General features: G+C 40.7%; 2 pseudogenes; both read left to right on the plus strand.

Annotated features, from left to right (window-relative positions):
- The first annotated feature begins 3956 nt into the window (after nucleotides 1-3956).
- LOC147607427 (protein CYTOSOLIC ABA RECEPTOR KINASE 7 pseudogene) lies at nucleotides 3957-4340 on the plus strand (annotated as a pseudogene).
- A 4333-nt stretch (nucleotides 4341-8673) lies between these two features.
- Nucleotides 8674-9006, plus strand: LOC147607428 (protein CYTOSOLIC ABA RECEPTOR KINASE 7 pseudogene; annotated as a pseudogene).
- The last annotated feature ends 3042 nt before the right edge of the window (nucleotides 9007-12048 follow it).

The raw sequence follows: 12048 nt of genomic DNA on the forward strand, positions 1-12048 counted from the left end.
TACAACCAAACCTGTTTTGGCAAATGCGGAGACTGACAGCAGATTCTTTTTGATCCCTGGCACATACAATGCATCAAAAAGTGTAAAGGTGTTGCCATTTGCAACATTCAGCACAATCTGTCCAACTCCTTCAACGGGATAAGAGGAGTTATTGGCACAAGTGACAGTATTCCCTGTGGGAGCAGACTCAAGGAAAGTGAATAAACTGCGCTGCGAGGTGATATGCTTAGTGGCACCACTGTCAAAGTACCATACATCTGAATCTACTGCAGACATACACGTGTCATGCAAAGATGGGTCATAACTGCACTGCGCATTGAATGCCCATTCTGTATCTAGCACAACATTAGCAGATTCATTGTTGGAAGGAGAGGCATCTGCAACAGCCATACCAGCCTCTTTCTTCTTAGCCTCTTTCGCAGCCAGCTTAGGACACGCTTTGATGACATGATCATTTCCCTTACAGTACTTGCAAAATGTCTTCTGTTTGTCACCCTTCTTCTCATCTTTGTCTTCCTTCTTTGGTTGCGCAGCATTTGCAGATTTCTGCTTACTAGAAGAAAAGCCAGCTTTACCTTTCCCGCTTCTCTGACTAGCAACGAAAGCTTGATCTGCGACACGCATAATATTCCTGTTTTGCCTTGACTGGTCTTCTTGCAACAAAACAGAAACTAACTCCTCAAATGATAAGGCATTGGGATTGCCTTTCATCATCAAGCGAAGAGTGGAAGCAAAACCCTGATAAGAATCTGGTAGACCATTCAAAACAGTCTGCACAAGTGAACTGTCTGACAGGATTTCATCTGCAGAAATGAGCTGCTCTTTGAAATCCTTGATCTTTGTCAAAAAGCTATCCATAGAATCACCTTCGTTCATATGCTCACTCTCCAACTGTTTTCGGAGATAAGCAACACGAGCCTCATTTCTTGCCTGATACAATGTGGCAAGTACATCCCAAGCATCCTTAGAAGTCCTGCAGGAGCGAATATGTGGGATAATGGTACGTTTGACAGACAGCGCAATCAAGGCATGAGCCTGCGCATCTCTACCATCCCAACGAATCTGCTCTGCTGAAAGTGGTGGTTCTCGAACAGCTGCTACAGCACTTGTGCCTGCACCATCATCAACAGTACCTGTTTCTGATGTGTTTGCAGCATTCCCAGCCACAATAGGACGTGCATCAATACCCTGCACAATGTTCCATAACCCCTTTGCTACCAATACATGTCGCATCATATATGCCCACAATGGATAGTTGGTGCCATCCAACTTATCCTCAGCAGCCAACATGCGGAATACATCATTGTTGTCAGCCATGGCCAATGACTGTACTACTAGATGTAAATGCTGTTTGTAAGAGGTAAACCTGTATAAAATCGACCTGTGCTATGTAGCACAGCCCAAAACAGACGAATGGGCACCTGTCCTGCAGATTTTAATCTTGACAGAAAATCTGCACAGTAGGACGATTTTGCCTGCGCAGTACTTGGAATGCAAAAACGGAGGGCGAAATGACTTCAGATCAAAATTCTGAAACGAACAAGCCCTACGGGCTCTCCCACGGCATATACTAACCTGCAGACGCTCGTGAAACCTCGTCGCAATCGGAGGAGATGAAGCGGCAGGTGCCGGTGATGCTGCCCGGGAGGAGGAAGCCTGCTCTGATACCAATTGTTGGAATTAGGGTTGCAGGAATGCACACACAACTTCAAGAAGATGAGGAAGCTTGAGCACAACACAGTAGTGTATTATGAGTGCCAAAAAATGAAAGATTACAAGCCCTAGAAGATAATGGGCGTATATACAATGCACGGGGGAAAAAACCTCCTAGCGAGGGAAAAAGTGCCCCGGCGGTCCTAAGTGTGTTCACACACATCACTACTATAATATGGTAACATACAGCAGTAAGAATATCCCTTTCTGATCTTAAAATTATTCCCTCTCTAAAATAAAAGAAAGATTCTGTTTAAAAAGGGAAGACACTTTCCCCAGAATACCTTATTCTGGAGCCCACCTGTTTTAAGGATTCAGAACAATGAGTTCAGAAGTGAGAACCGGTGTTTTGGATGCCAAGGTTTTGGTCATCAATTAAAAGACTGCCCGACTCCTGCCATGACAAGGGCATAGGGAAGTCAGGAATCCAAATTCAGAGACCAATTCCTTCATACCAATCTAATCATGGTCCGTCTCGGACAAGATTGCTTAACACCATTAACTAGGTCCGACCCATTGATTAGGGTCGAGATAACCAGTCAAATGCTTGATGACATAGAGCAACAGATGTAGGTAATTCTTAAAGATATAAAAGCTGCCCAAGTTCGACAGAAATAATATACAGATAAGAAGAGGACAGTCAGGGAATTCAAAGAAGCATATATGGTTTTCATTTGAGTACGGACCAAAAGAAGTTCATTATCTCTTGGAGAGTATAAGTAGTTATCCCCCAGATATTGTGGACCAAAGAAAGTAGGTGACTTAGCCTACGAACTTCTTTTATCTCCTCATCTCAAAGTTCTTAATGCCTTCTATAGAAAAATGTGCCAAAAACAAATCATGGAAAGACGGTAAAACTTCAGTGGCAAGATACCGTTGGCTTCTAAGTTACGCTAGCTCCTTCCTTTATATAAGTCGTAACTCTTACTTGTCGCTCGCAGTAATCTTACTTCCATCAATCTCCTTTCTTTCTTAATCTCTTTTATGGCTTGGCAGCAGGAATTGGTTTTATCCATGATGATTTCTCACCTTCAAGACGCAAGCGAGTCTGTGAAGAAGGATTTTATAGAACTGTATGAGCGCTCACTTTTCCCTCACTTGGGAACTTCTGTAGCTTAGACCAAATGGCGGACCTATCAAGACATAACTAGGGTAACACTGTGGGATCAGCAGCACTTTCGTAACAATGTCCGCTTGGCTATGGTTATTGAAGCTTTGGGTTTGGGTCCCCGATACTATTGCGTGATGAGATCAAGACATGTTGGGTTTTTTGAGCGGGTCTTCTTACTGGCGTGTTTTCTTCCTCATCAGAAGGTATGCCTTTATCCCGTTTTTGGCTTGCCTCTCAGAGGTCCTTTTAATAGGTCACCTCATACCAGTGAGATAGGTGCTACAATAACCGGCCGAATTATTCCCATAGATGAATTACCTTATACGTGTGCAGCTTGTGAGTGCTGCTTTTGTGACCATATGATGGTGGACGGTGTCGTGCCATGGCACGTCTATGGTGTGAAACCATGCATATGAGGCCATTAAATGCAAATCCAGATGCATGGGATTAAGTGCCATGACTTGAGTCATTATATGATGCCTAAGTACATATGTTCATATTGTAAATGAGGTTCAATAAGTCATATCTCGAAGCCTCTGTACATAAGTGTGGTGTGAATCATGGAATTTTTATGCTTATGTTAGACCTAGTAGTATGAACACACTTCTCAACATGTATGGGAAATGTGAGAGCATGTATGATGTAAGGATTGGTTTTGAAAGAATGACTTTTCAAGATATCGTGTTTTGGAATGCCATGATTTCTGTTCTTACTCGGAATGAGCAGAACAAGGAGGCTCTGGGTTTGTATGATGAGATGCAAGTTGAAAGTATTAGACCTAACAACATTACATTTGTATGTGCACTTAATGCATGTGCAAGCTTAGCAGCATTAGAGCAAGGGCAGAGAAATTCTAACCCAAAACCTTCGTTTCAGAGTTCGTGGCTTTAAGGCAGGATCTGTGTGCCGTCCCTTCGTTTTGTCAATGCTTACCATTGCAGCAGTGGATGAAGGGCCCTCTTGTTTGACTGACTAAGTCACGTCCCCTTGTCAATGCTAGTCTGCCCTGCTTCGTAGCCCACCATCGCTATGTATCTGAACCTCCGACTCTCTCTCTCTCTGATTCAATAGAACTAGGCAGGTTCTGTTTGTGAAATGCATGATTCTGAAACCCTTTGGTTAATCTCTTGAAATGGCGAGTTGTTTTTGCTGCCCTGGTGAAGAAGAGCACTTCAAGTCTTTGGACAATCCTTATAGTACTACACCCAATGGTTATATGGGTGCCCAATCCAGCAGTCTGAAACCCGGTTACACAAAAGCACCAGCTATATCATTGGATGAATCGAGAGAGGCAACTGAAAATTTTGGAGCAAATGCATTGATAGGCGAAGGTGCATATGGGCGGGTTTACTTTGCAAAGCTGAATAATGGCAGATCTGTGGCAGTTAAAAAACTTGATGTCGGCAATCAGCAGGAGCCCGACAATGAGTTTTTAGCTCAGGGGTCTAGAGTTTCAAGCCTGAGGAATGAAAATGTGGCGGAGCTTATTGGATACTTCATTGATGGCAATCTGTAAGTGTTGGCATATGAATTCGCAACGATGGGTTCTTTACATGATATCCTACATGGTCGAAAAGGTGTCCAAGGTGCCCAGCCAGGGCCTGTCCTTGACTGGATGCAACGTGTGAAGATTGCTGTGGAAGTCCGCTTAGCAGAGGCAACAGCTGGAGACATATTTGAAGGTGGCGGCTTGCGTGGCATGAAAAAGTTTTTTTTTAAAAAAAAGAAATTTTCGAATATTAAGTAGGAAATAAGGAGGCGCAGTATTTCAAATTGGGAAAATGCGATTTTTGGGCTGCAAAAGGCGAAGGAGCCCGATTCTCTTGCGGGAAAGAAAGGGGAAAAAACCAGAAACGCAGAGAGGAGGGGAGAGATATGCAGAAACGGGGAGAGAAGAAAAAAAAACCAGAGTTGAAAATTTACAGAATATTTCATTTTGTGAGGATGACTTCTGTTCAAGCCTTGTAGGGATTTGAAATACAGAGGAAAGGAAGCACTATCGAATGAGATGATCTTCAAAAATCTCACAAAATACAAGGGAAATGATGAATTTGGCGCATACTGCAGTGAAGCAGAACATGGAAAAGCGAAAATCATAAATTTGCTTCCTTTTTTTTTACTCTGAGATAAGTAATATATTTGGTTTTTTTTTTTGTTACTTACGATTTTCAAAAATCGTATAGCCCTTGGATAAATACACTACCCCTTTAAAGCTTTTGGGTAAGGCTTTGGGTAAGTTTTTTTTTGTTGTTTTGGAGAATCTTGGAATAAGAAAGCATCAAAATACAAAGAGAATCCTGGGACTTGGATTTTATTTTCTACTCGGTTGGATTTTGGAATGCTAGACATGGAGTTTTCTAAAATCACATGAATATGTTGTACATATGCCATATGTCATCTTTTGCTTTGTGAGTTGTTGGAATCTGAAAGCAGGTTTTCACGAGATCAAGAGACACCTTGAAATGATGGAATTGGCATTATATGAAATATGTGATGTGAATGGTCACATGTATATGGAAATCTTTTGTAGATTGTATTATGCCTACATGTGATATGTTTGAAGCATTTGGAAAAAGAATCAGGAGATTTATGCTTGGAACTGGTCATGCTCTTGATACACAATTTATGTGCAATCATCAAGCTGAATTTAGGAAATGATTGAAGTGAATTGGCACATGTATATGTCATCAAAAATGGAGATGTCTTATGCTCCTTGAAGAGTTATGTGTTTGTGTTTCCTTGCTGGGATTAGAAGCTACTCTCACAGCTAGAAGTCTCGCACTTTCCCAGCGACACCGCACACGTCACGACAGGCTTTTTGGTGAACCCGACGTGAAACTACTGGGGTGAGAGTGTGGAAAAATACACAGGGAAGCTATGGCTGAGAATCCTGAGGGACAAGGGGTTCATTTTGACCCCGGGGTTATGCAAATGTTTATGTTTACTATGTATATGCAATAGCAGCAAGCTGCTGAGAGGGGGCAAATTTCCACGACTAAAGCACTGCAATCAATTGTGAAAAAGGTGGATCAATTTGATGGTAAGGACATCACAAAGTACCTGCACAATTACACAAAGGAAATGGAGCTAAACAGGGTGACTGAGGAGGATATGGTTCGAAGCTTTGAGCTGGTATGTGTTCCTGAAATAAGAGAGTGCATAAGAGGATTACAGGCAGCACATGGTGGCAGAAATTGGGAGGAGTTCAAGCTTGCTTTGAAGGATGAATATTTCATGGAGGATTCCGAGCGGGTGACCAAACGAACTTTCTTGGAATGGGTCACAAAACCCAAAATGGGAATTTCTGCCACAGAGCTGCTAAGAGAGTTTGAGAAGCGCTATGCCCAGCTACTGTCAAGGATTGAGCGCACAACTTTGGATAGGGAAAAAATAGAGCTCTTCTTACAAGTAGCTGGGAAAGATCTCCAAGAAAAACTGGAAATCCTCCTTGAGGATAAGGATACAGAGCAGGGACTAAAGAGTGATTGGAATGATGTCAAGGATGCGGTCACCATGTTAGCAAAGCGGCAGCGAAGGAGGGATAAAATGGTGATGAGCTCGGCAACTCCTATAACTGCTGTTACCCCTGAGAACCTACCAAAACCAGCTGCTGCAAACCCAAAGGTAGAAGGGCCGATGGATGAGCTTATTAAGGGCATGCGAGATCTAAAACTGAAGATGTCCAGGATTGAGGAAAAAGGGCTACCATTAGGGCAGGCTTCTATGCAAATGCCTCAAAGCAAAGAAGGGTTTACATTCAGATGTATATGGTGTGATGACCCAAAACATGCAAAGAAAGACTGTGCTAGCTATAAAGAAGCCCTCAGAAATCAACTTGTGTTTTTCAAAGATGGGAAAATCCACCTTACAGAGACTGGTCTTCCATTAAGCACAAACTTTGGAAAAGGAGGGATGAAAAAGCTGGTTGAAGACATGGTCGCTGGATATGCCATCTCTATGGTTGAGGCAGCAACAAATGGGTTAAAGGTTGGTCAATCAAAGCAGGAATCTGAGAATGATGAAGATTATGAGAATGAAGATTTTTGGCCATCAACAATGGAGCTAATTGCGTCAAAGAAGGTGTCTAAGCAGGCTTTGCATGAGGCAGGTGACTGTATACGTCTTGAGACTGGCTGGGAAGAGCCTGTGGATTCTTTATCTGTTCATGCCTACATTGCAAAATGCCAGAATAATGAGGCACAGGTAGAGGAAAAGCGTAAGAGGGAAAATGAGGAAGGAGGGCCATCAAAAAGGGTCACCCCCGTGGTAGTGAATAGAAGGATCCTGGGCCATCACATATGCCTCCGCCGCATAGTAAACCTCCACAGGAAGTATCAATGGAAGAAGTGCTAGCAAAAATGAAGCATGAGAGAGAGAAGGGTAAAGGGAAATATGCCTTGTGGGCTGACCGTACAACTCATAGCTCAGTGAGACAGGATACATGCCTGCAGAATTAATGTATGGTCAGAAGCCAGTAATGCCAGTTGAAGAAGTAGTTCCAACTTGGAATGTATTACCCTAGGTGGAAGGCTTGAACAAGGAAGACCTCCTTGCATTGCGAATAAGGCAGTTGGAGAGGAGGCCTGAAGATGTAGAGCTTGCTAAAGCTCGTTTGAAAGATGCAAGGTTGAAAAATAAAGAAAGATTTGATAGAAGACACAGACTCCGGCCAAATCCTATTGAAGAAGGTGATTGGGTCCTAATGTATGATAGTAGCCTTGACAACCAGTTCACTGTTCAAAGAAAGTTTGCAAAAAGATGGTTTGGCCCTTACATTGTCAAGCATGTGCATGGAAATGCCACGTATACCCTGTGTGATCTTGATGGAACAGAGATAAAGAATCTTGTAGCAGGCAAAAGGATCAAGATGTTTAAAAGAAGGCATGACAATGATCATTTTGATTCACAGGAGACTCAGGATGAGAGGCTTGACAGTGATAATATGGATATGGTTGAAGAGGAAGAGGATGATCTCCCTGATAATGTAGAAGATGAAGACGACATCCAGATATATGTGGATCTTGATGATGATTTGGCACATACCAGAGGATGTGCAGGTTCAGAGGGGGTGGATGTCGTGCCATGGCACGTCGATGGTGTGAAACCATGCATATGAGGCCATTAAATGCAAATCCAGATGCATGGGATTAAGTGCCATGACTTGAGTCATTATATGATGCCTAAGTACATATGTTCATATTGTAAATGAGGTTCAAAAAGACGAGCTGAGGCTGAGTCAGGTCTCGAAGCCTCTATACATAAGTGTGGTGTGAATCATGGAATTTTTATGCTTATGGTAGACCTAGTAGTAGGGAACACCCTTCTCAACATGTATGGGAAATGTGAGAGCATGTATGATGTAAGGATTGGTTTTGAAAGAATGACTTTTCAAGATATCATGTTTTGGAATGCCATGATTTCTGTTCTTACTCGGAATGAGCAGAACAAGGAGGCTCTGGGTTTGTATGATGAGATGCAAGTTGAAGGCATTAGACCTAACAACATTACATTTGTATGTGCACTTAATGCATGTGCAAGCTTAGCAGCATTAGAGCAAGGGCAGAGAAATTCTAACCCAAAACCTTCATTTCAGAGTTCGTGGCTTTAAGGTAGGATCTGTGTGCCGTCCCTTCGTTTTGTCAATGCTTACCATTGCAGCAGTGGATGAAGGCCCTTCTTGTTTGATTGACTAAGTCATGTCCCCTTGTCAATGCTAGTTTGCCCTGTTTCGCAGCCCACCATCGCTATGTATCTGAACCTCCGACTCTCTCTCTCTCTGATTCAATAGAACTAGGCAGGTTTTGTTTGTGAAATGCATGATTCTTAAACCCTTTGGTTAATCTCTTGAAATGGCGAGTTGTTTCTGCTGCCCTGGTGAAGAAGAGCACTTCAAGTCTTTGGACAATCCTTATAGTACTACACCCAATGGTTATATGGGTGCCCAAAAGGCCAATCCAGTAGTCCGAAACCCGGTTACACAAACCATCCAGCCAATAGAAGCACCAGCTATATCATTGGATGAATCGAGAGAGGCAACTGAAAATTTTGGAGCAAATGCATTGATAAGCGAAGATGCATATGGGCGGGTTTACTTTGCAAAGCTGAATAATGGCAGATCTGTGGCAGTTAAAAAACTTGATGTCGGCAATCAGCAGGAGCCCGACAATGAGTTTTTAGCTTAGGGGTCTAGAGTTTCAAGCCTGAGGAATGAAAATGTGGCAGAGCTTATTGGATACTTCATTGATGGCAATCTACAAGTGTTGGCATATGAATTCGCAACGATGGGTTCTTTACATGATATCCTACATGGTCGAAAAGGTGTCCAAGGTGCCAGGGCCTCTGTCCTTGACTGGATGCAACGTGTGAAGATTGCTGTGGAAGTCCGCTTAGCAGAGGCAATAGCTGGAGACATATTTGAAGGTGGCGGCTTGCGTGGCATGAAAAAGTTTTTTTTAAAAAAAAAGAAATTTTCGAATATTAAGCAGGAAATAAGGAGGCGCAGTATTTCAAACTGGGAAAATGCGATTTTTGGGCTGCAAAAGGCGAAGGAGCCCGATTCTCTTGCGGGAAAGAAAGGGGAAAAACCAGAAACGCAGAGAGGAGGGGAGAGATATGCAGAAACGGGGAGAGAAGAAAAAAAAACCAGAGTTGAAAATTTACAGAATATTTCATTTTGTGAGGATGACTTCTGTTCAAGCCTTGTAGGGATTTGAAATACAGAGGAAAGGAAGCACTATCGAATGAGATGATCTTCAAAAATCTCACAAAATACAAGGGAAATGATGAATTTGGCGCATACTGCAGTGAAGCAGAACGTGGAAAAGCGAAAATCATAAATTCGCTTCCTTTTTTTTAACTCTGAGATAAGTAATATATTTGGTTTTTTTTTGTTACGATTTTCAAAAATCATATAGCCCTTGGATAAATACACTACCCCTTTAAAGCTTTTGGGTAAGGCTTTGGGTAAGTTTTTTTTTTTTATTGTTTTGGAGAATCTTGGAATAAGAAAGCATCAAAATACAAAGAGAATCCTGGGACTTGGATTTTATTTTCTACTCGGTTGGATTTTGGAATGCTAGACATGGAGTTTTCTAAAATCACATGAATATGTTGTGCATATGCCATATGTCATCTTTTGCTTTGTGAGTTGTTGGAATCTGAAAGCAGGTTTTCACGAGATCAAGAGACACCTTGAAATGATGGAATTGGCATTATATGAAATATGTGATGTGAATGGTCACATGTATATGGAAATCTTTTGTAGATTATATTATGCCTACATGTGATATGTTTGAAGCATTTGGAAAAAGAATCAGGAGATCTATGCTTGGAACTGGTCATGCTCTTGATACACAATTTATGTGCAATCATCAAGCTGAATTTAGGAAATGATTGAAGTGAATTGGCACATGTATATGTCATAAAAAATGGAGATGTCTTACGCTCCTTGAAGAGTTATGTGTTTGTGTTTCCTTGCTGGGATTAGAAGCTACTCTCACAGCTAGAAGTCTCGCACTTTCCCAGCGACACCGCACACGTCACGACAACGGGCTTATGGAAGTGTAAAAAGTTCTTCTATCTTTACTGTATATGTTCCAAGAATGAATAAAGTTAAAATCTTTGTTCTTGTCTTGAGTCTTGCTCTCTTTGAGACTTTTCTTGGTGGTTAATCTTAATTAAAAATTTTCTCTCAGTCTCATATTCGTGCATCTTGCGAAATTACCCCCAGTTTGCGAGATGAGGACATCTCGCATTTTTCAATTGGGAGAGAATGTAAAATTCCTCCCCAGCCTCTCAAAATGTCCAGCATATTCCGCTGTAATAAATTCCCTCTTAAGAAATGTAAGAGATCTTGTCTCTACCTGTTTTGACATAGAGAGAGAAAATATTCTAGAGAGAGAATATTCAGATTTTGAATATTTTTAGATAGAAAAATTTCTCATATTATTAAAATGAATTCCCCTGAAACAGAAATTCAAAAAGAACTTGCAATTGAAATTTATTGGAAATGGGTATAAAAGACCTTAGCCTAAGGGTCTAGATTTTCAGAAATTTTTGGATTATGGTCCAATTAAGGTTCCTATGGGCCAATAGCATCAATCCATGTGTAGGGAGGAGATAAATCCAATTTGTAAAAGAAGATACCCAAAAATGAGTAAATGCTCACATAAGATGAAGAGTTGACTATGTACAAGGTTTATTAGTAAGAAACTATGAGTAATATCAAAAATATGAGATATTTTGGGTATCCAAAAATGAGTAAATGCTCACATAAGATGAAGAGTTGAAAATGTACAAGGTTTATTAGTAAAAAACTATGAGCAATATTAAAAATATGAGATATTTTGGGTATAATGATTCCATTTTGACACATATGTAAGGAAGGGGAGTCCATTAAAGGAGGTGCATATTTCACATGCTTGAATGAGTTTTAAACTCATAAAAATTGTGATATTTTTATCTCTCCTCTCTCTTGAATCAAACCAAATCAAAATGGAACCAAACCGAATAAAAAAGGAACCAAACTAGATCCAAATCTAGTCCAAATTCAACCAAACTGAATCTGGAAAATTCTAAAATTCAGTTAGCTTTGGTTAGAGCTTCCCTCTCCTATAAATAGAACATGAGTCCTTTGAAAAAAAGGAGGAGAATTTTACTATACTAAAGTTATGTTGAAATAATGCTAATTTCTACTATTCTCTAAAATTCTCTCCAAATTGAAGAAATTGGAGCTTCCCTCTTTCTTCAATCCCCATTGGTGACTCCATCAACATGCTAAACCAATTGATTGGTTGGGGGCCTCTATCGTGAACAAAGAATCAAGCAATCTATAAGGTAATTAGTGAATTTTGATCATTTTCTATAATTTCTCAATGTTTCTCTCTTCTCAACCCCTCTCAAGCTTGAGAAGCTTAATTGGAATGGTTTTTGAATGCTATTGAAGTTAATTGATGAATGGTAGTACTTGAATTACATAAATTTTTATTTATGCTTAATTCTAATGGTTTTTATATAATTTTTCTCTCTCTCACTCAAAGAATGGTCATTCTCATGACCTATTCTCAATCCAAGTGAAGCTTTTCATAAAGCTTTTCCCTAATTTAAGATTAATCTATGCTTGAGGCCAAATTAATGGCTTTTTTCTATGCTTTTAGTTTATGTATTTCTTGAATATTGATGATTCAATCCATTATGGGTTAATGATCCAATTAGGGATCATTCTA

This window comes from Cibotium barometz, chromosome 55 (assembly GCF_041138505.1).
Source record: "Cibotium barometz isolate CiBa-2024 chromosome 55, ASM4113850v1, whole genome shotgun sequence".
NCBI classification, from domain to species: Eukaryota; Viridiplantae; Streptophyta; class Polypodiopsida; order Cyatheales; family Cibotiaceae; genus Cibotium; species Cibotium barometz.